The sequence below is a fragment of the Equus przewalskii genome, chromosome 7 (genome assembly GCF_037783145.1).
Source record: "Equus przewalskii isolate Varuska chromosome 7, EquPr2, whole genome shotgun sequence".
NCBI classification, from domain to species: domain Eukaryota; kingdom Metazoa; phylum Chordata; class Mammalia; order Perissodactyla; family Equidae; genus Equus; species Equus przewalskii.
Genome location: NC_091837.1, coordinates 54,350,411 through 54,369,719, shown reverse-complemented (window position 1 = coordinate 54,369,719; position 19,309 = coordinate 54,350,411). Strand labels below are relative to the sequence as shown.

General features: G+C 37.7%; 2 long non-coding RNA genes across 3 annotated transcripts in view; one reads left to right on the top strand and one right to left on the bottom strand.

The window, feature by feature from the left end:
• LOC139084845 (uncharacterized) overlaps window positions 1–17,132 on the top strand; it is a 33,968-nt gene extending 16,836 nt beyond the window's left edge. The window contains exon 3 of the long non-coding RNA XR_011542649.1: window positions 17,014–17,132. This is a non-coding gene — a long non-coding RNA (uncharacterized lncRNA). The remainder of the gene's footprint in view (window positions 1–17,013) is intronic.
• The window catches only part of LOC103561392 (uncharacterized), a 48,604-nt gene that overhangs the window by 18,219 nt on the left and 11,076 nt on the right, over window positions 1–19,309 (bottom strand). Inside the window, exons 3-6 of one of the 2 annotated variants that reach the window (XR_011542648.1) lie at window positions 9,069–9,117; window positions 5,460–5,566; window positions 3,056–3,247; window positions 2,327–2,505 (exon numbers count right to left, since the gene is read on the bottom strand). This is a non-coding gene — a long non-coding RNA (uncharacterized lncRNA). The remainder of the gene's footprint in view (window positions 1–2,326; window positions 2,506–3,055; window positions 3,248–5,459; window positions 5,567–9,068; window positions 9,118–19,309) is intronic. The other variant, XR_547434.2, reaches the window with a different exon arrangement.

Genomic DNA, 19,309 nt, shown 5'->3' with positions numbered 1-19,309 from the left:
AACTTTTTTTTAAAGATTTTATTTTTCCTTTTTCTCCCCAAAGCCCCACAGTACATAGTTGTGTATTTCCAGTTGTGGGTCCTTCTAATTGTGGCATGTGGCATGCCACCTCAGCATGGCTTGATGAGCAGTGCCACGTCCGCACCCAGGATTCGAATTGCCTAACTCTGGGCTGCTGAAGTGGAGCATGTGAACTGAACCAATCGGCCCCACGGCCGGCCCCAAATTTTATTTAATTTTAATTAAAATTAAAATAGTTGCATGTGGCTAGTGGCTAGCAGGTCGGACATGTGGTTTATAGGCCAACATCAGTCTAAGCAAGAATCACTCACTGATTGGCAGCTTGTGGGCCATATAGACTCCTTTAGTTTGCACAGTTAAGAAAAACAGAAAGACCTGGTTTAGTTGCCAACATTTAATAATTGGGAGATTTCAAATGAAAACCTGAACTTCTGACTTCTTTGGAAAATAACAGGATGTCTGGCAACCTTAAGTCAACATTCCTTCAAGGCACCAATTAACTTGAGCTTATCAGTGGTTATTTTGCTTTTGTTTTATTTTATACCCCATCTGCTTTCCTCATTTATTTGATCTGCCTGGCTGCCACAGGCACTTGATTTGGGGATTCCTGTTTGAAAAACCTTTAAGTTTTACCTTTATGAAAATAAATTAATTAAACTCCTAACTTTGAGGTGCCTTTTACAAATATTAATTAGAAGATGCCTTTCTCAGACTGACTAAAAAAGGGCGCAGGAACTCTGTTGAAGAAGGATTGCACGCTGAATTCATCAGGTTCTAAGTGGACAATTTTGGGCAGGTCTTTTGCCTCTGAGAAAATCAGTTTCTCCAACTGTAACCAGAAGCCAATAATGGTATCTATATTATTGTATTGTTGTGAGCCTTTACCACAATGAGGTGTATAAAGCACTAACGATCCATATTTACTAATAAACTCAAAATTTAGAAAGTAACATTTTCATTTGAGCTATAATTTTTATATTTAGATAAGAATGTCAATTTTCAAAGATACTGGCGAGAAGTAAGCAGTGCATGGGGAAAAAATGCAGTTTTTTGTTACTAAATCAAAAATAAAGTGTTGCAGCCTACATGGAGGAAATAAAAGAAAAGGCTCTTTTCTAGGTTAAACTCATCGGTCATAATCTAATATACTCTGTAAGAAAATAACAGCATTTTGAGCCTGTCAAGAGGAAACTGTCTCATTAACACACTTTCCCCTGCTTAGTGGCATTGTTAATTTGAACTTGGAAAGGAACCAAAAATAGAAAAGGAAATCAAATTCAGATGAAACATAATCTCACCAAAAGCCCTTAAAAATAGGGCAGTGAATGTAAATGTGAGCACAACAAAGGGAATTAGGAAGGAGGAAGTGAAAGTGATCTTCCTGAAAGATACTATGTAAGCAAAGTGAAAGGAAAGAAGATGTACTCACAGAGGTGCAAAATCAATGGCAACCACAAACTCTGGCAGAAATCCAACGCTAAAAAAGAAAAAGCCTTTACACTATAGCCTATGTCTTCACCATCAGAAGAAGTGATGGCCAGCAGAACCTGTCAGGCTTTTAATGTTACAGATTTTTGGAAAATGGCAGGAGTTTAAATTTAAGTGACTATAATCCTCTTAGGATATTTGGTCATGAGAAAAATGCTTAGGAGACAAACATTTGAGCATGAGCTAAATGCAGGGTGGTGGGAACAGTCAGTCAGGGCTCTGCTCTCAAAGAGTTATCATCAAGTTGGGGAGAGGCAGAAGAGAACAGAGGATAATATGTGAGAGATTGATGATGACTGGTGAATTTGGAGGGGCATTATATAGTCTTTAGTTTTTAAAAATCCCGTTTCTTTGATTTAGAAGTAGGATTTGAAAGACGAACAGACGAATAAAAGTTTACCAAGTGGACAAGGGGAGAAAGTGATTCCAAGCACAGGGGCCAGAGACTTAAAATAGTGACAAAAGATGGAGAAAATTTTATTCTCCAGAATACAGTCTACAGAGGGGGTTGGTGGGATGGCTTACATCAGTAGCATAGTTGTGTATAAGGATTTTGGAATTTTGGTAAGGAGGGGGGAACATGAGGGAAAACTGAACTGATGGTGAAATTGTGTGGTATATGTAATCTTTCCTCTGCGCTACCCCTGAACTTTAGTAATCTTACTAGGCTTAGCACATGCTTGATGTTTGGAAATTATTTGTGGATACCAGTCTTGGGGAAGGGCTGAGACCATGGGACCAAATGCAAGAAGACACAAAGAACCACCAAGATCACTGTGGTTATTACATTATTTTTGTATAAATTTTAAAAAGATACCTCTTGGGGCCAGCCTGGTGGCATAGTGGTGAAGTTCGTGTGCTCTGTTTCAGTGGCCCAGGGTTTGCAGGTTCGGATCCCAGGAGCAGACCTAGCACCACTCGTCAAGCCATGCTGTGGTGGTATCCCACATAAAATACAGGAGCATTGGCACAGATGTTAGCTCAGTGACAATCTTCCTTTAGCAAAAAGAGGAAGATTGACAACAGATGTTAGCTCAGGGCCAATCTCCCTCACAAAAACAAAAGAAAACAAACCAAACCAAAAAAAACCCTCTTTGAGACTGAGTGATTGCTCTGTGCAAAAAAGAGGTATTGCATCCCCAAGGCAATTGGGGATCTCCTCTCAATCCTCCAGCGGCAGAGGGCACAGCTTCAAGGGCAGAGGGCCTCACCTCCCTGGCTGGCTGATTTTCTCGAGTGTATAGCCTGTGCAACTCGAAGTGCAACCCAAGTCATGAGGAAATATGCATGGGAATTCACAGGCTGCATGGGGGACAGTTTTTGACTGTTATAGGTCATGGAAGTGGGGTTTCGGCCAAGATCAACTAATCCCCATAGTATTCGGGGATTATATTCTGTGTGCACGTGGGCACTGTGTTCAGGGAACTCTGAGCAGACCAGTATTTTTGGAAACTATATTTTGAAAGGAGTCTATTGTTTCCCTGGGCTGCTGTGACACAGTACCACAAACTGGATGGTTTAAAATAACAAAAACTTATTCTCTCACAGTTCTGGAGGATGAAAATCCAAAAGTCTGAAATCAAGGTGTCAGTTGGTGTGGTTCCCCCTGGTGGCTCTGAGGGAGTGTCCATTCCGTGGATCCATTCCATTCCTGGTGGCTGCTGGCAATCCTTGGCATTCCTTGGCTGAGAGACACCACTTCATCTCTGCCTCTGTCTCCACACTGCCTTCTCCTCTGCTGTAAGCACACTTGTCATTGGACTTAGAGCTACGCAGATTACATTTCCAAAGACCTTTTTTGCAAATAAGGTCACATTACCAGGTTCCAGGTAGACATATCTTTTGGAGCCCGCCATTCAACCCCCTACAAGGGCAGTCGTGGTAAGACATTGGGCCGGTGAGCAGGCAGGGCCCTCCCATCTGATACTGTGTGATCATGCACTGCTTGTTTACACCAACTAACGGTTCACTGTTATTCAAATATTTGTGACTGACTTGGTGTTTATTTCAGCTTAGGCAGTCTTTCCTCAATTTATACTTGTGTGGTTTGGTTTTATCCTGAGTAGGCAATTGTTTTAATCAGAAAAGCACAGTTACCATTTACACATTTCTTACTTCTGAAAGATGGAAAGTCCCTGAGTTGTTGGGTAGTCTTTGTATTTGAGCCTACATTTTTCTGTTTGCTTAGAACTTGTTTTAGATTGTTGATATCCTGGAGACATCACTTCCTGCTTATTAGTCTTTGTGGGCTGATTTCCAGGAAAGTGTGAAAACCTTCCTATAATCTATGAATTCTCCTTGGCCCTCTGTGTTTCAGAATAACATACAGTATCTGACGCATGGTGGATGAGAAAGGTCGCAGTGAGATGTATATTAATGGGCTGTAGGTGTTCACTGCCACATACCCCAAAGCCCACGGGTTTTTAAGTTCGAAGAAAGAAAAGGCTTTTATTTTGAAATGAGGTTAATTACAAAACGAAATAAATTTCTCTCTCATTGAATGAAAGAATATTAGAGGTGAAAGGTGCTATGGAGTAATCCAGCTCACACATTTTACAGACAAGGAAAATGATACAAAAGAGATTGACTCGTCAAAGATCACACAGCTAGAGAGTGAAAGAGAGAAAACCAGAATCCAGTGCTTGTCCCATTCACCTTCACCGCTTAAAATTAAATTTGCAACAGTTGTGAAAATTAAATACATAGGGAGAAGCCGTAATGAAAAAGTATTTAAAACAGGAATTCCTATTTCATAATGATGCACCCAGAATGGCAAATCTGGTCCCATCCTTTATCAGTCGTTTATTTCAAAACCTGAGGCTGGCCTTTCTTCCACATTGCCATCACCATTTTGCATCTTTCTAATTAAATATCTTAGTTGAATAAATGAATTCTTTGCTTTCTTGAAAACATTATTTTGTCTTTCCTTCTCCCAGTATCTTTTGTTGAACGCCTTTCCTGTCATAGTTTCCTTTAGCTCTCTATTTTCTCCAAAAATCGATCTAATCTTTCACTATTCGTCCTTCCATGGAATAAGTGGTAAGGTCAGAGGCTGGGGGAAACAAGGAGGAAAGATGGAAAGGAATAAAGGGAGAGACAGAAAAATAAGAGTCTTCCTAACTTTTTATTTCGTCTGTTTTCAGGTGTCAATTTTCTTACAATGTTGTGTACGAAAAATAGAAACTAAATGTTTATTTACAAGAAGGCTGTTAACTAATTGGTTCTCAAAATTTAGTCTGTATCAGATTCTTCTCTGAATACTCTTAAAAACAGGGATGTTTGAGTCCCACACTAGACCTTCTGCATCTAAAAATGAATAAGCTGGACATCAGCAGCAGGATGACCGCTAAACTTCGCAGGTGATTTGATCTGACTGTAAACTGAAACTTGCTAATTAATGCATTAAATTACTTCATGATAAATTCATGCAAAAGAATACTATGCAGCTATCAAAAGGACCCATATACATTGATATTGATAAATGTCTATAATATGTTGAGTGAAAAGGTTGAGTTAAAGAATAATCAGATTTAAGATGATCTCATTTACCTTCTAATATATATCATATATATAATGTAATATATAGCATATGTACTATACAGTGTATTATGTAATATGTATGTATATATAAGTGTAATATCTAAAGAATACAGAGCCAGTGTTCTACAGTGGTATTAGAGACTTCCACTTTCTGCTCAGTATATTTCTGTTTTCAAATTTTTATAATGAGCCTATTATAAACCATGCATAATTGGGGGGAAATATTACAATAAGAAACTGCCTAGGAGCTCCTGTCCCTAAATGACAAGGTCAGGGAAGCTTCTGGGGAAGATTATATTAATTAATACCATTTAAATAATTTACCACTGTGAAAAATGTTTTATTCAGCTCTTTCCTGAGCTTATTCTTTTTGAACATTCTAAATTACAGGCAGCGCATCTTTAACTTACCATATAAATTCACCTCTTCCTCTAGAACAGGGACGATGACAAAATTCTCTGCCCACCTTTTTCATTGTGGTAAAAGCTATAACTCTTAACGAGGACAGCTGATCAACCTTTATGAGTGAGAAAGAAATAAAATGATCATCTTTCAAGCCAGATACATTGTTTGGGTTACAGGCATTAGTGAAATATTTTACTATGTCCTAACACTATAGTATCTTGGAACATGAATGAATATTTTATTGAAGAGGGAGAAATGGATGGTTTTCCTAAGTTGCATTAAATGTTAAAAAAAAGAAATTTAAAAATAAATCAATTTAATACATAGTTTTCACAGATAGGGGTATAGTTAACCATTTTGGGTCCCTGAGTGAAAAGTTCAGAAAAAATTGACTTTCATATTTTTATTTGCAAGGTAAAGTTTCACAGACACTTTGCTGTGCAGCCAGTCCTATGAAGAAAGAAAAAATACAGACTGGTAGTGCTTATTTATGTGTTTTTTGTGCTGTTTTCTTCTGCCTTTTATTTATCTCCCCTATACATACCAGGACCACATGAATAAATGTCCATTTCAGATGGATGTTTATAGATAAGCAACTCTTACAATGGAGCTATGTCAACACGGTTAAGGTTTGAGAGTTCTCATGGAGCACTCAGGAAGCTTCTCTCGTAGAATCTGTGCCATTCTCAGAGGCATCTTTATGACGCTGCTCTTGTCTCTCATTTAGTCTGGCTAAGCACTTTCAGCTCAGGGATACTAACCCAAAAACAGGCTTGAGTATATTGTCATTGGTTATTCATATTAACATTTTCTAGAAGACGTTAAAGTCAGTCATGGGAATATAGAAATACACAGAGAGGGGCCGGCCTGGTGGCACAGCGGTTAAGTTTGCACGTTCTGCTTCTTGGCAGCCTGGGGTTCACTGGTTGGGATCCAGGGTGCGGACATGGTACCGCTTGGCAAGCCATGCTGTGGTAGGCATCCCACGTATAAAGCAGAGGAAGATGGGCATGCATGTTAGCTCAGGGCCAGTCTTCCTCAGCAAAAACAGGAAGATTGGCAGAAGTTATCTCAGGGCCAGTCTTCCTCAGCAAAAACAGGAAGATTGGCAGTAGTTATCTCAGGGCTAATCTTCCTCAAAAAAATTAAATAAAAAAGAAATACACAGAGATTCTTTACAAATTATATAAAGTTCTTGAAAGCAAATATTTTATGTATAAGATATATACATCAACATTATACATATATTACAATATATGTACATATGTGTATATATACATCTCTAACACATTTATACACACACATATGTGTATTTGCTTCCTCTGTGAATAGTGTTACATTGTTTTCTTATAAGGTTGGAGGAATCAGGGCATGAAACTTAATAAAATCTAATATTTCTTGAGTGTTTACTATGTTCTAGGCATGTTGTCTCATTTAACCATCATAACTACCTAATATAATTTTCAAGAAGCTAAAAAACTGATTCTCATTCCAATGCAGAATGAACACATGCTAAAGATTTATTAACTAAAAATGTATTAACTAAATGCAAAGAGTTAGCTAAAGACTTATTAACTCATTAATTATCGAATTAGCAAGATAATAAAGCTGTTCAAAGAGTATTTTGAAGAACTGGGTAGGGGCCAGCTCTGTGGCCAAGTGGTTAGGTTCACATGCTCCACTTCAGTGGCCTGGGATTTTGCTGGTTCGGATCCTGGGTGTAGACATGGCACCGCTCGTCAGGCCACATTGAGGTGGTGTCCCACATGCCACAACTAGAAGGACCCGCAACTAAAAATACACAACTATGTACCGGGGGGCTTTGGGAGAAAAAGGAAAAATAAAATCTTTAAAAAAAAGAACTGGGTAGTTATAGGGATTTAAGAAGAATGTTAGAATAAGACTGCTCTACAGGGCAGTAAAAAAATGTAACCTTGGGGGCTGTCTTTTCTACCCGACAAAAATTATTGGCAGTTCCACTGTATCTACCTTCATGTTAATACCTAATTCCACAAAGTCTAAGATCTTAATTCATGTACAAATCATACAAAAAGGTCTGTACAAAAGTCAAACAAAGGAATGTTACCCTAGATAATGAAATAATCCATGAGTGCGCTGGTTAAACGATGCCCCGGTGTGACACTAAAGCACACACTGCACTCTGTCTTACAGCCAAGTTTTAGATAACACCATTTAACAAATCCTATTGTGTACGTACTTTGATTATGCTCATTGATTCGGTAGAGTTAAGAAAGTAAATCAGATTCAAATATGCTAAATCACAGATATTGTATAAGGCATTGAGTTTGAGCAGGTCAGCTCTACTCTATATTTCCATCTATAAACTGTGAACGGCTACATTTATATAGTTTCATATTTATTATAACTGGCTTTTGTCTTATTTATCTTGTTTGACTGATTTTGGCACTGTACTGTATCTGTGATTTTTAAATTATAGGCTATGCCAAATTCTTTTGGTAAGTAAACAAAGTATCAATATAGAGTTATAGCGGTAAAGATTTAGCTTTGTATGCCTATGTACATTCCTCTATATATCGCTCTCAAATTGTAAATTAATTACTAATCCTGTGACTCTTTTCACTTCCCCCATATGCTGGACCACTCGGCTCAGTCGATTATTGTATGTATTGTACAAGTGAGGTCGTTAGGGTTGCTTAATTTTGCTATGAAGATAACTCTTCAATGGCCATTGGCTGCATCCCTAGACCAATTGGTTAATTCACAAATATGTATTATTGGTCAGGATGTTACCGGTGTATTGGGTTCTTGTTGTCCCCTGGGATGGAAATCAAGAGAGAAAACAAATGGGAGTAGAAAAGTAAAAGTTTATTAGCTTGTGCACAGGAGAGGCACAAGGAAGCTGGTGTGGAAAGGAAAGGGGCAGGTGACTGGCTCGTTAAGGAGCGGGACTGTGGGGCTTTTTATTAGGCAAAGGCTGGGGAGGAGCACCTTATCATGGCATGCAGAGGTAGGGTTTTTCTTGCATTTGCGCTACTGTTTGACACGCCACCAAATGCATTGCATGTATCATTAGCATGCTAGCTTTCCAGCCCTGAGTGTGATGTTTACTACGGTAATGGGGCTAGAGTCACCTTCAGACAACTCCTGGGAGCTAGGGCATATGCATAAGCCAGGGAAAGTCCTGAAGCTGCGAAATGTGGATCTTGCTGGTCTCTATCTGATTCTCCTAGCTCGCCAATTGGTTAGGGGCCTTATTTTCCTAGGCCAGGGGACTTACAGACAATCCTGTCTCGTTAGGCTGGTTCCTGTCTGAAGGAGAGAGCAAAAATCTACACATTGTGTCCTCTAAAGATGCAACCTGCCATCACTCTTAGAAAAACAAATCTCAATACCTATTTATCAGACTTTTATATATTTAGGATAAGGCATAACAAAAACTGTACTGGGGATAGATACAAGCCTTTTTTGGTACAAAAAAAGATCTTTCATACTCTTTTATAAAAGATCTTGGTTTTGCTTAACCCATCCTATTATTCCTATCTAGGTTCTTCAGATTAGTAATTACCTGTAACACTATTATTAATTATTATTTGTACTTGAAATTCTGACTTATCATTTACTGCAAAACTTACAGGTCCACTTTTCCATATTCAGTTTTTGTTGTCACTGATGTTGTTTTTGCTAGAAATAGAGATAACAAAGAAGGATTAAAATCCTGGGCCTGGAAACATGATTTAGTATGAGAGAAAAAGTCTCAGAGTTAGTCTCTTCTAAATCATAAAGCACTGGCTATCAACTCCCAGAAAATACTCAAACCTCTTCACCCTGCTGATATGCAAAACGGCCAATGGAACGTAGGAGAGCTCAGAGCTTTACACATTTCTCCATATGAATTCTTACACATTTGTGGAATACCTGAGTCAGAGCTGTCCTTGAATCCATTTATTTGGCTCTCCTCTGATTCTATACGTACCACACAGCTCCCCAGGCATCCTCAGAGCTCCAGCTGTTTAGGCTCATTCTTTTCTTAATACTGGCTTCATCTCCGAACTCACATATGGTGAAAGTCAGCCTCCCTCCTACATCCCTGAAGACCTTCTAGGGGCTTATGTTTTCCCAAGTTAGATTCTGTCCCAATTTCTGGTTTGGGATGCAATGTGTTGTTTGTATCTGTCCAACTGTAACTCTACTTTATTGTCAGTCCTAAAACAGCCCAAACAGGAAACAGAGTCCCTCTTCTTTTAATCACTCCCTCCCACCCTAACCACATGCCATAAACACAAGGCACTGAATGTGGCTGGTTTTTCTGAAGGGTTGGGGTAACACAAAACTGAGTATTACAGAGGCTATTATTAGGATTCTGAGTCATTCTTGCCCTTTTTTCTCCTTAGGTCTCAGCTATCCAGCATTTTCTGGGGGCCTTGTATCTCTCCTCAAATTCTTAACTTCTCCCCACTTTCTGCCCATTCTTGGGTTCCCTCACTCTCTCCAAATTATTCTTAACAGAGTTTTGGGTGTTTTTTTTTTCTTTTCTTTTCTTTTCTTTCTGCTTTTTCTCTCTCCTTTGCTTCTCAGATCTCCCTTTCCTCAGCCAGGATGACCTACTAAGATGCTTTGCTAAACAAGAGTTTTTCTCCTTAAAACAAATTCTGCCACTGGCTAGTTTTTAAATCAAAAGAATAATATAGGCATCAGGTTACAAATTTCAATAGTAAAATAGAGAAGGCAGAGACAGTGTGATTTCCTTCTACCTCATGTTGCAAACGCCCCAATTCTCACAGTTCTCTTTCTTAAAGGCCCTTCATTCCAGATTCTTGGGTACATAAGTATGTGTATATTCCCACTTTCCAAAAAACAGAGTGCATTTTCCCCTCCAGATCCACTATCTTTCTTTTCCTGTTCATAGCTCTATTATGGATTCATCCTCAGACTCTCTCACCTCTGGCTTCAGGTTGGAAGATCTAAGGGGGAGAGAAGAGAGGTGGGACCTTGGCCTGTCTTCCTAAGGTCCCATTGGTGGCTCTCTCCAATTACTTACTCTCTACCTCCAGTTCTGATAACTGTGCCTTTCTTTTTTTTTTTTTTCACTCCCACAGTAACTCAATTTCTCTTATTGAACTACAACTTTGGACAGTGAAGTGCACAATCTTAACTTTATGATACAATGACTTTTCACAAATGTTCAAACCCCTGTAACCACTAAGGTGAGGATGTAGATCATTTAACTGTGCCTTTCCTTCACCTCTTCAGGCCTTTTTGTGGTTACAGTGCCTTGTATTATCTCTGGAGGTTTCTCCATACCCCGCTCAGAACTTATAAATAGTCTCCTTTGAAAATTCCTCAGATTATCCAGTTTGTGTGTTGCCTACTGGAATCCTAAAGATATAAATGAGAACACCATTTATGCAATTTTCTGGAGCTTAGGTGTCAGGCTGTATCAACTCACATGAAATCTACCTTAAGCCTGTACAAGCATAATTTTCCATTGCACTGATGTAACTTATTTATCCAGTCCCTTTATGTTAGCAGTTAAATGGTTTCCAGTCTTCCTATAACATTGCTTCAAACCTGTATCCTTGTATTTATATCTGCAAGTGGAATTGCAGAACAATTTTGAAAAATACTAATTGCTGTACCAAAACTATATGCATTTAAAATATTAATAAATGTGAACAATTGCTCCCTTAGAAGTTTGCATTAGTTTCCACTGCCACTAATAGTGCCTTGCCAATAGTTTATTCTTTGCCAAACCAATAAGTGGAAGATGATATCTCAGTGCCATTTTAATTTGCATTTTAAAAATTGTGAGTAAAAGTTTAACAATTTTCTATTTATTTAAAATGAATTTTTTTCCCTGAGAACTTCCTTTCCTATGTCTCTTATTGACATGTAAGTGCTTTTTTATATATTAAGGAAATTAATCCTTTGTCTCTTTTATGCATTTCAAATATTTGTTTCCAGGTTGTCATTGATTTTTAACTTTGCTTATGGGACAGTTCCAATAAGAAAATTTAAATTTTGTTTCATAACACTTTTCAATCATTTCTTTCAATGTCTTTGATTAGAAAGAGTTTCCCCATTCTGAGACAGTCAAAAGATTCACCTTGTTTTCTTCTAGTATTTTTACAATTTTACTTTTTATATTTAAAACTTTGAACTCTCTGGAAATTTACTGTAAAGAATTAAGTAGATCTTTGAGATGTTAGCACTGTTCCTTCTCCATTTAATGACTAATCATGCCCATTTCCCAAGATTTGAAAATTCCACTTCTGTATATATTGAATTTCCACATTCATCTGAGTCTAATTCTGCATTTCTATTCTGTTCTATTGTTTTGTTAGCCTAATTTATTAGTTGTAATAGTCTGTGTTATGTTGTAACATAAATTATTCCTGAAATATCAGTTGCTTGATAAAACAAAGGTTCATTCCTTGCTCAGACTCCATGTCAATGTGGGCTGGTAGGTTCAGATGGATGTGTGGTGGGTCTTTGCTCCACGTGGTCACTCAGAGATCAAGGCTGAAGGTGACATCAAAGATAATCTTTGTAGTCTAAAATATGATCAATTTTAGAAACATTGCATAAACACTTGAAGCAAAAGCCGTTTTTTTACAAAGAATGGAATTTCATATATATTTTAGTTAAACCTATATGAACTGTATCATTTTGTTCCTTTATAGCCTTATTCATATCTACATGACTAACTTAGGCTTAGAAGAGAAAATTAAAATGTTTTTCTTCTACTCTTCTTCTATTTTTCTTTTTATATCTTTAGTTTTGGCTGAATAATTTTTTTATACATAACTTATTTGAATTTAAAAAAATTATTGAGTTACAACATACTCATGTAGTAAGGTAGACACATACTATATGTAGAGATTGATGACTCTTTCCATGTGTGATCACCAGAATCCCAGAAGGTATTCTCTTGCCCTCTTTCAGTTAGTACCCTGCCAGAAGTACTCCCACTGAAAGCAACCTTTTTCTGACATTTATCACCAGAGATTAATTTTGCCTGTTTTTTTGTCTTTATATAAATGGGATTATATCTTTCCGCTTTCCTCTCTACCACCTGATTTTGTTTGGCTAAATTATTAATTATTTTAGTGATTACCTCTTTATTTTCAAACAGCTGGAACTTTATAACTTGATTAACCAGCTTTAAACAAATTCCATTTCTACCCACTATAACAGATGCAACAATGAATATATTTACATAATTACTGCTCATCTTCTCCTTGCTTCCTTCCACCAATTTTAGTTGAGTTGCTAAAGTTTACATCCAGTACCCACAATTACCACAATTGTTTAGCCTTTGTTCTACATTTATATTGATTCAGCGGTCATATCATTCCTTCACCATCGTTTCTTCATTCAGCTGTTTGATAGATGAAATTCCCTGTATAGCAGATTTTTTCAAGAAGGGGCTCATGGGAAGTTTATTTCTTGACTTCTTCCATGTTTGAAAGTATCTGTTTGTTGCCTTTATGCTAAGCAACAATTTGCATATGTATATAATTATTGCATGACATTTTCTTTCCCTGGTGACTTCTGAAAATTACTGTAGAATTCAGCGATCCTGTGAAGAAGTCTGGAGCCAGTTAATTTTTTCCTCATTATAATGATTTGACCTTTTTGCTTGGATGCCCACAGGACTCTTTCTTTTTTGTCATTTACTGAGGATATTGATCAGGGTTGATTAGTCTGTATTAATTTTTTTATGAGACATGTCATGTTCTTTGAATCTGTTGACATAAGCCTTCAACCTCCTATAAGATGATAGATTGAGTTTACAAGAAAGAGACATCCTTCCATCATAAACATATACAAAAAAAAAAAAAACAAAAGAAAGAAGAGGAAAGCGCCACAATAACTGAATGAATATACAGCTGAGGAACTAACCCATAATGAAGCATACAGAGATGAAGAGATGGAAAATTGAAAGAGAAACTAAAACACAGGGAGGGGGGCTGGGAACATACAGCATATGCCAAATAGAATTCCTGAAGCAGCACACAGAGAGAATGGAGAAGAAGCAATATTCAGAGAACTAATGGCTGAAAATTTTCCAGAATTTCAGAAAGACATCATACACACTGAGTCCTTAGCAGTATAAATAAAAACGCATTTCAAAGATATAATAGTAAAACCACAGAACATTGCAAAAAACAGAAAACCATAACAGCGATGGAGAGAAATTTATCTTCAAAAGAATGACAATCAAACAGCAATCATAGATACCATAAGACAATGACACAATACCTTCAAAGGCTGAAGGAAAAATAACTGTCAACCTACAATTCTCTACCAAGCTAACAATCATTTAGCAGTGAGCGTAAAACAAAGACATATTTATACAGACAATGACCGAAAGTTTAGTACCCACACACCCTCACTGTAAGAACTATAAAGCATATACTTGAGCAAGAAGGAATTTAGCAAGAAACAAAGCAACTTGAGCAAGAAACAAACTTAGATGAAGCAGCTGACACAAGAAGCCATGGTAAGAAGAGAAATGGGTACAAATCTCAGAAAAATACATATAAGTATTAATTCTAAAAGCAGCAGCAACAATATTTTAAAAAAGCAATTTGATAAGGATTAAAACAAAATAAACTAGTAGGCATGGCATGTTCTATGGAATGGAGACTGAGAGAAATTAAATTGTTTTAGATCTTTGGTTGAGAGAGAGACACCGATAATTTTAGAGTTACTTAAAAATAATAAAAATTTTAATATGCATGTTAAAAATGTGAGGTTAATCAATAAAGTAATAGCAATAGGATGTAAAAAACAGTAGAGGAGGAAAAGGAATGAAATAAAACTTGATTAATCAAATGCAAGACTTGATAGGAATAGAAGAAGCCAAGGAAATCTAAAAGGATAGATAGAGGTACTCCTTCCTTTTAGTTTGTTCAATTATATTTTTGAATTCTTTTCTGTTGCATTTATTCCATTTTCCTCTTTAGCAATACCAATACTGATACCATGTGCATATGATGTGAATTTTGTCTCCTGTCTTCCATATCTTTTTTCTTTTTGAGGAAGATTAGCCCTGAGCTAACATCTGCTGCCAATCCTCCTCTTTTTGCTGAGGAAGACTGGCCCTGAGCTAACATCCGTGCCCATCTTCCTCCACTTTATATGTGGGACGCCTACCACAGCATGGCTTGCCAAGTGGTGCCATGTCCACACCCGGGATGTGAACTGGCGAACCCTGGGCCACCAAAGCAGAATGTGCGCACTTAACCACTGCGCCACTGGACCGGCCCCCCATATCTCTTTTTTTTTCTTTATTATTTCACCTTGCTCTGTTTTCTCAAGCTCATTATCTCACATCTCTGATTGTGTTTTCAGCAATATCTGTTATCCTTTTATTTCTGCTTTCCATATGGACATGATTTTTGTGATGGTATTATTGTTCTCTTTCATTTCTGTCCTGAGCTCTGCCAGTTTATTTTGCACCTACTTCCTTGAGCCCTTGTACCTTTCTCTATTTATATATATCTCAGATAAGTGTGTGTGTATAAATTCTTTTGAATTAAAAAAAATCTATACTGATTTCATTCTTAGTATAATCTTTCTGATATGTGGTTGTTATCTGCCTTTCTTATGTCGAGTTTTTTTCCTCCCATTTTTCTTGTGTTTTATGCTGGCCCCTTCTTGATTATTTCTGCTTTGAATGGAGTTACCCCCAGTCTAGTCGGGGGTAAGGGCCAGGGAGTGTACCTGCAGAGCAGCCGCATTACAAGATGTTGCCTATGAAAGCTTTCCTACCACTTTGCCCTGTGGCATAATTCTAATCCAGGTTAGGAGAAATTGCACTGGTTTTTCATGAATCTCCCTATGATAGAATTTTTCAGTATGTTTACCTTTGGTTTAGCTTTCACAACTCTTCAGCTTACAAAAATTGGTAGCTCAGGGCTGGATGTCATCCAAGATTGTTGCCTCCACATGAGACATTGATAGCCTGCTTCTTAGAGAAACGGTGTGTCTGTGCTTCTCCTGCCACAGTGCGAAAAGTGGCGAGAGGCTCTCCAGACAGCCCACAGGCACCTCTCCTTCCACAGGAGGCAGCGACTGTTTTGCCCCTCAGGGATCCGACTGCCTCAGAGAATTCCACGCAGACACCTCTGTCCCAAATGTCCTGAGCAGGAATCCTCTTCGAGCATTCTCCCTGACTGGAGGAAAATATTTCCGGGCTTTCTTCATATGTAATTGTTCAAGGTTTCAGGCTTTTTCTGGCCTCACTGAAGATTTTGCTTGTACTGCTCACTATTTTCAGCTGATTTCAGGGGTGAGAGGTGGCAGAGCTGTTTTTACTTCAAAGCTTTAAACTGGAAACCATTCCGCCAGCCTAGCCTTTAAGAACAAGTTTTCCTCCTGCTACATGTATAATATTTTTATTGTTTTAGCTCTTTTTCTCTGTGACAGTGGAGAAGGGTTTATCAGAAAGGTTTTTCTTACAGCTAGGAAAAAAGTCACCCCCACCTTACTTTAATGAGACTTATATTTCCTAGTGTGAATACTCCCTCTCGATGTATAGCATGGTTCTTAAGAATTGCCATACATGATAAAGGCTCCTAGGAGATTTGAATGTTATTTTACAATGAGGGGTCAGGAACTCAATCAAGAATGTTTAAAATTAAATGTCTATTTATTAATTACTATGCAATTCATATCGGTAAAATTATTCTACCATTAACCATTTAAATTTAATGATAGAATGGTAGGTAAATTTAAAGACATATAGGGTCTTGGGATGGCTCATATGTAAAATGTGGAGGGGTAAAATTTATTTCAGCTGTTTTGTACTATCAATTTCACAGTTAATATGTATTCTTTTGGTCAAGTGGAATTTTTGATTAAGCAGTTTTTATCATATAGCAAAAATAGGGAAACACTTTGTTAGAATAGTTATTCTACGAAAACTCATGTCAGGACCAGAACCTGAATCAACTATAACTCAGGAAGAATTGCCAGTTGTTGCAAATGCCCATGTGAACAAAAGCCCTACGGGTGCTTTTCACTCGACTAGGGGTGAAGATCTAACAGCAAAGGGCTCTAACTGAAGTCACTTTATGCCCTCTCCTTGGTACACCGGCTCTTTCAACCCATTGTTGAGTCTGGAGAGACTTGAGCGATTATTCTCTACCTAGTACTCTGTAGTCCTGAAGAGGTTGGTGCGTTTAAAGAGGGCCAGTCTTGCTTGGGACACATCTGTGCTCTGGGTAAGTAAAGGGGTGTTATGCTCAGTGCAGGCAACAATGCTTCCATCTAGGAAGGCAGGTCTTTACAAGTGCTGACTTTCTCCATCTCAGACGCTTTAGCTGACTAGTTGGGAAATGCTTTCTGTTTACGTTACATCTTCCTGAAGGAAAGACTTCATTGATTTAAAGATAGATTAATCTTCTTCCTCACCCTGATGAGAATCATATTTTTCATGCCTCATCAGATGAAGAATACTAGAAATATAATCAGTAGTGATTATGAATATTGTTATATTATAGTTAGGGAGTTGTCTCTTGCCTTGCAAGCATGCTTACTGCTGTGTGTCCTGTCTTTTTTTTTTTTCAGGAAGATCAGCCCTGAGCTAACATCTGCAGCCAATCCTCCTCTTTTTGCTGAGGAAGACTGGCTCTGAGCTAACATCCGTGCCCATCTTCCTCTACTTTTTATGTGGGACATCTGCCACAGCATGGCTTGATGAGCGGTGCCATCTCCGCACCTGGGATCAGAACCGGCGAACCCTGGGCCGCCCAAGTGGAACATGCAAACTTCGCTGTGCCACGGGGCCAGCCCCGGTGTGTCCTGTCTTAAATCATCTACTTTTGGGATAAGGGATCGTAATTCTCTAGCTTGGTCATTCTCCAACATTTAGGGAGAATCCTCATCTTTCTAATGCTGAATTTCCCATGTTTTCCATTTTTCAAGCCTTCTCTTTGATCTCTATTTTTTGGGGAAGCAAATTTATTTTAATAAAACACCTGATTTTCAACAGGAGTTGAACTTATTTTCAAATTGGCCCTTATTTTAAAAGGTTTGGCTTTCTTTTTTTGGTTGTTTTTTTAGAGCAGTTTTAGGTTTACAGAAAAATTGAGGGGAAGGTACAGAGATTTCCCCATAGATTCTTTGCCTCCACACATGCACAGCCTCCCCCATTATTAACATTCCTCCCCAGAATGGTGCATTTGTTACAACTGATGAACTTACATTGACACATCATTATCACCTAAAGTCCACAGTTTACATTAGGGTTCCCTCTTGGTATTGTACATTCTATGGGTTTGGACAAATGTATAAATGACCCGTATCCACCATTACAGTACCATACAGAATAGTTTCACTGCCTGAAAAACCTCTGTGCTATGGCTATTCATCCCTTCCTTCCTCCCAGCCCCTTGGCAACCACTGGTCTTTTCACTGTCTTCACAGTTTTGCCTTTTCCAGAGTGTCATATAGTCAGAATCATACAGTATGTAGTCTTTTCAGACAGGGTTCTTTCACTTAGTATGTGCATTTAAGGTTCCTCCTTTTCGTGGTTTGATAGCTCATTTCTTTTTAGCTTGGAATAATATTCCATTGTCTTGAGATACTACAGTTTATCCATTCACCTACTGAATGAAGGTCATCTTGGTTGCTTCCAAGTTTTGGCAATGATGAATAAAGCTGCTATAAACATGCATGTACCGATTTTTGTGTGGACATAAATTTTCAACTCCGTTTGGTAAATACCAAGGAGCATGACTGCTGGATCGTGTGGCAAGAGCGTGTTAAGTTTTGTAAGAAACTGCCAAATTATCTTCCAAAGTGGCTGTACCATTTTTCATTCCCACCAGCAATGTATGAGAGTTACTGTTGATCCACGTCCTTGCCAGCATTTGGTGTTGTCAGCACTCAGGATATGGGCCATTCTAATAGGTGTGTGGTGGTATCTCGTTTTAATTTGCATTTCCCTAATGACATATGATGTGAAGCATCTTTGCATATCTTTATTTTCGATCTGTATATCTTCTTTAGAGAGGTGTCTTTCGGCTCATTTTTTAATTGGGTTGTTTTCTTATTATTGAGTTTGAAGAGTTCTTTGTATATTTTGGAAAACAGTTCTCTATCAGCTGTATCTTTTGCAAATATTTTTCTCCCAGTCTGTGGCTCCTCTTCTCATTCTCTTGGACATTGTCTTTTGCAGAGCAGTTTTTAATTTTAGTGAAGTCCAGCTTATCCATTATTTCTTTCATGGATCACGTCTTTGGTGCTGCATCTAAATAGTCATCACCATTATGTGAGTCTATTTCTGGGCTCTCTATTCTGTTCCATTGATCTATTTGTCTATTCTTTTGCCAATATCAAACTGTCTTGATTACCGTATATTTGTAGTAAGTCTTGAAGTCAAGTAGAGTCAGTTTTCCAACTTTGTTCTTCTCCTTCAATATTATGTTGGCTATTTTTGGTCTTTTGCCTCTTTTTTAGAATCAATTTTAGAATTTAGAATCAAACTTTAGAATCAATTTGTCAACATCCACAAAACAACTTGCTGAGATTTTTATTGAGGTTGCACTGAATCTATAGATTAAGTTGGGAAGAACTGACATCTTGACAAGATTGAGTTTTCCTATCCATGAACATAAAATATCTCTTCATTTATTTAGTTCTTTGATTTCATTCATCAAAGTTTTGTAGTTTTCTTCATAAAGATCTTGTATGTATTTTGTTAGATTTTATACCTATTTCATTTTTGGGGTGCTAATGTAAATGGTATCATGTTTTTAATTTCAAATTCTACTTGTTCATTGCTGGTATATAGGAAAGTGACTGACTTTTGTATATTAACCTTTTGTCCTTCAAACTTGCTATAATTGTTTATGAGTTCCAG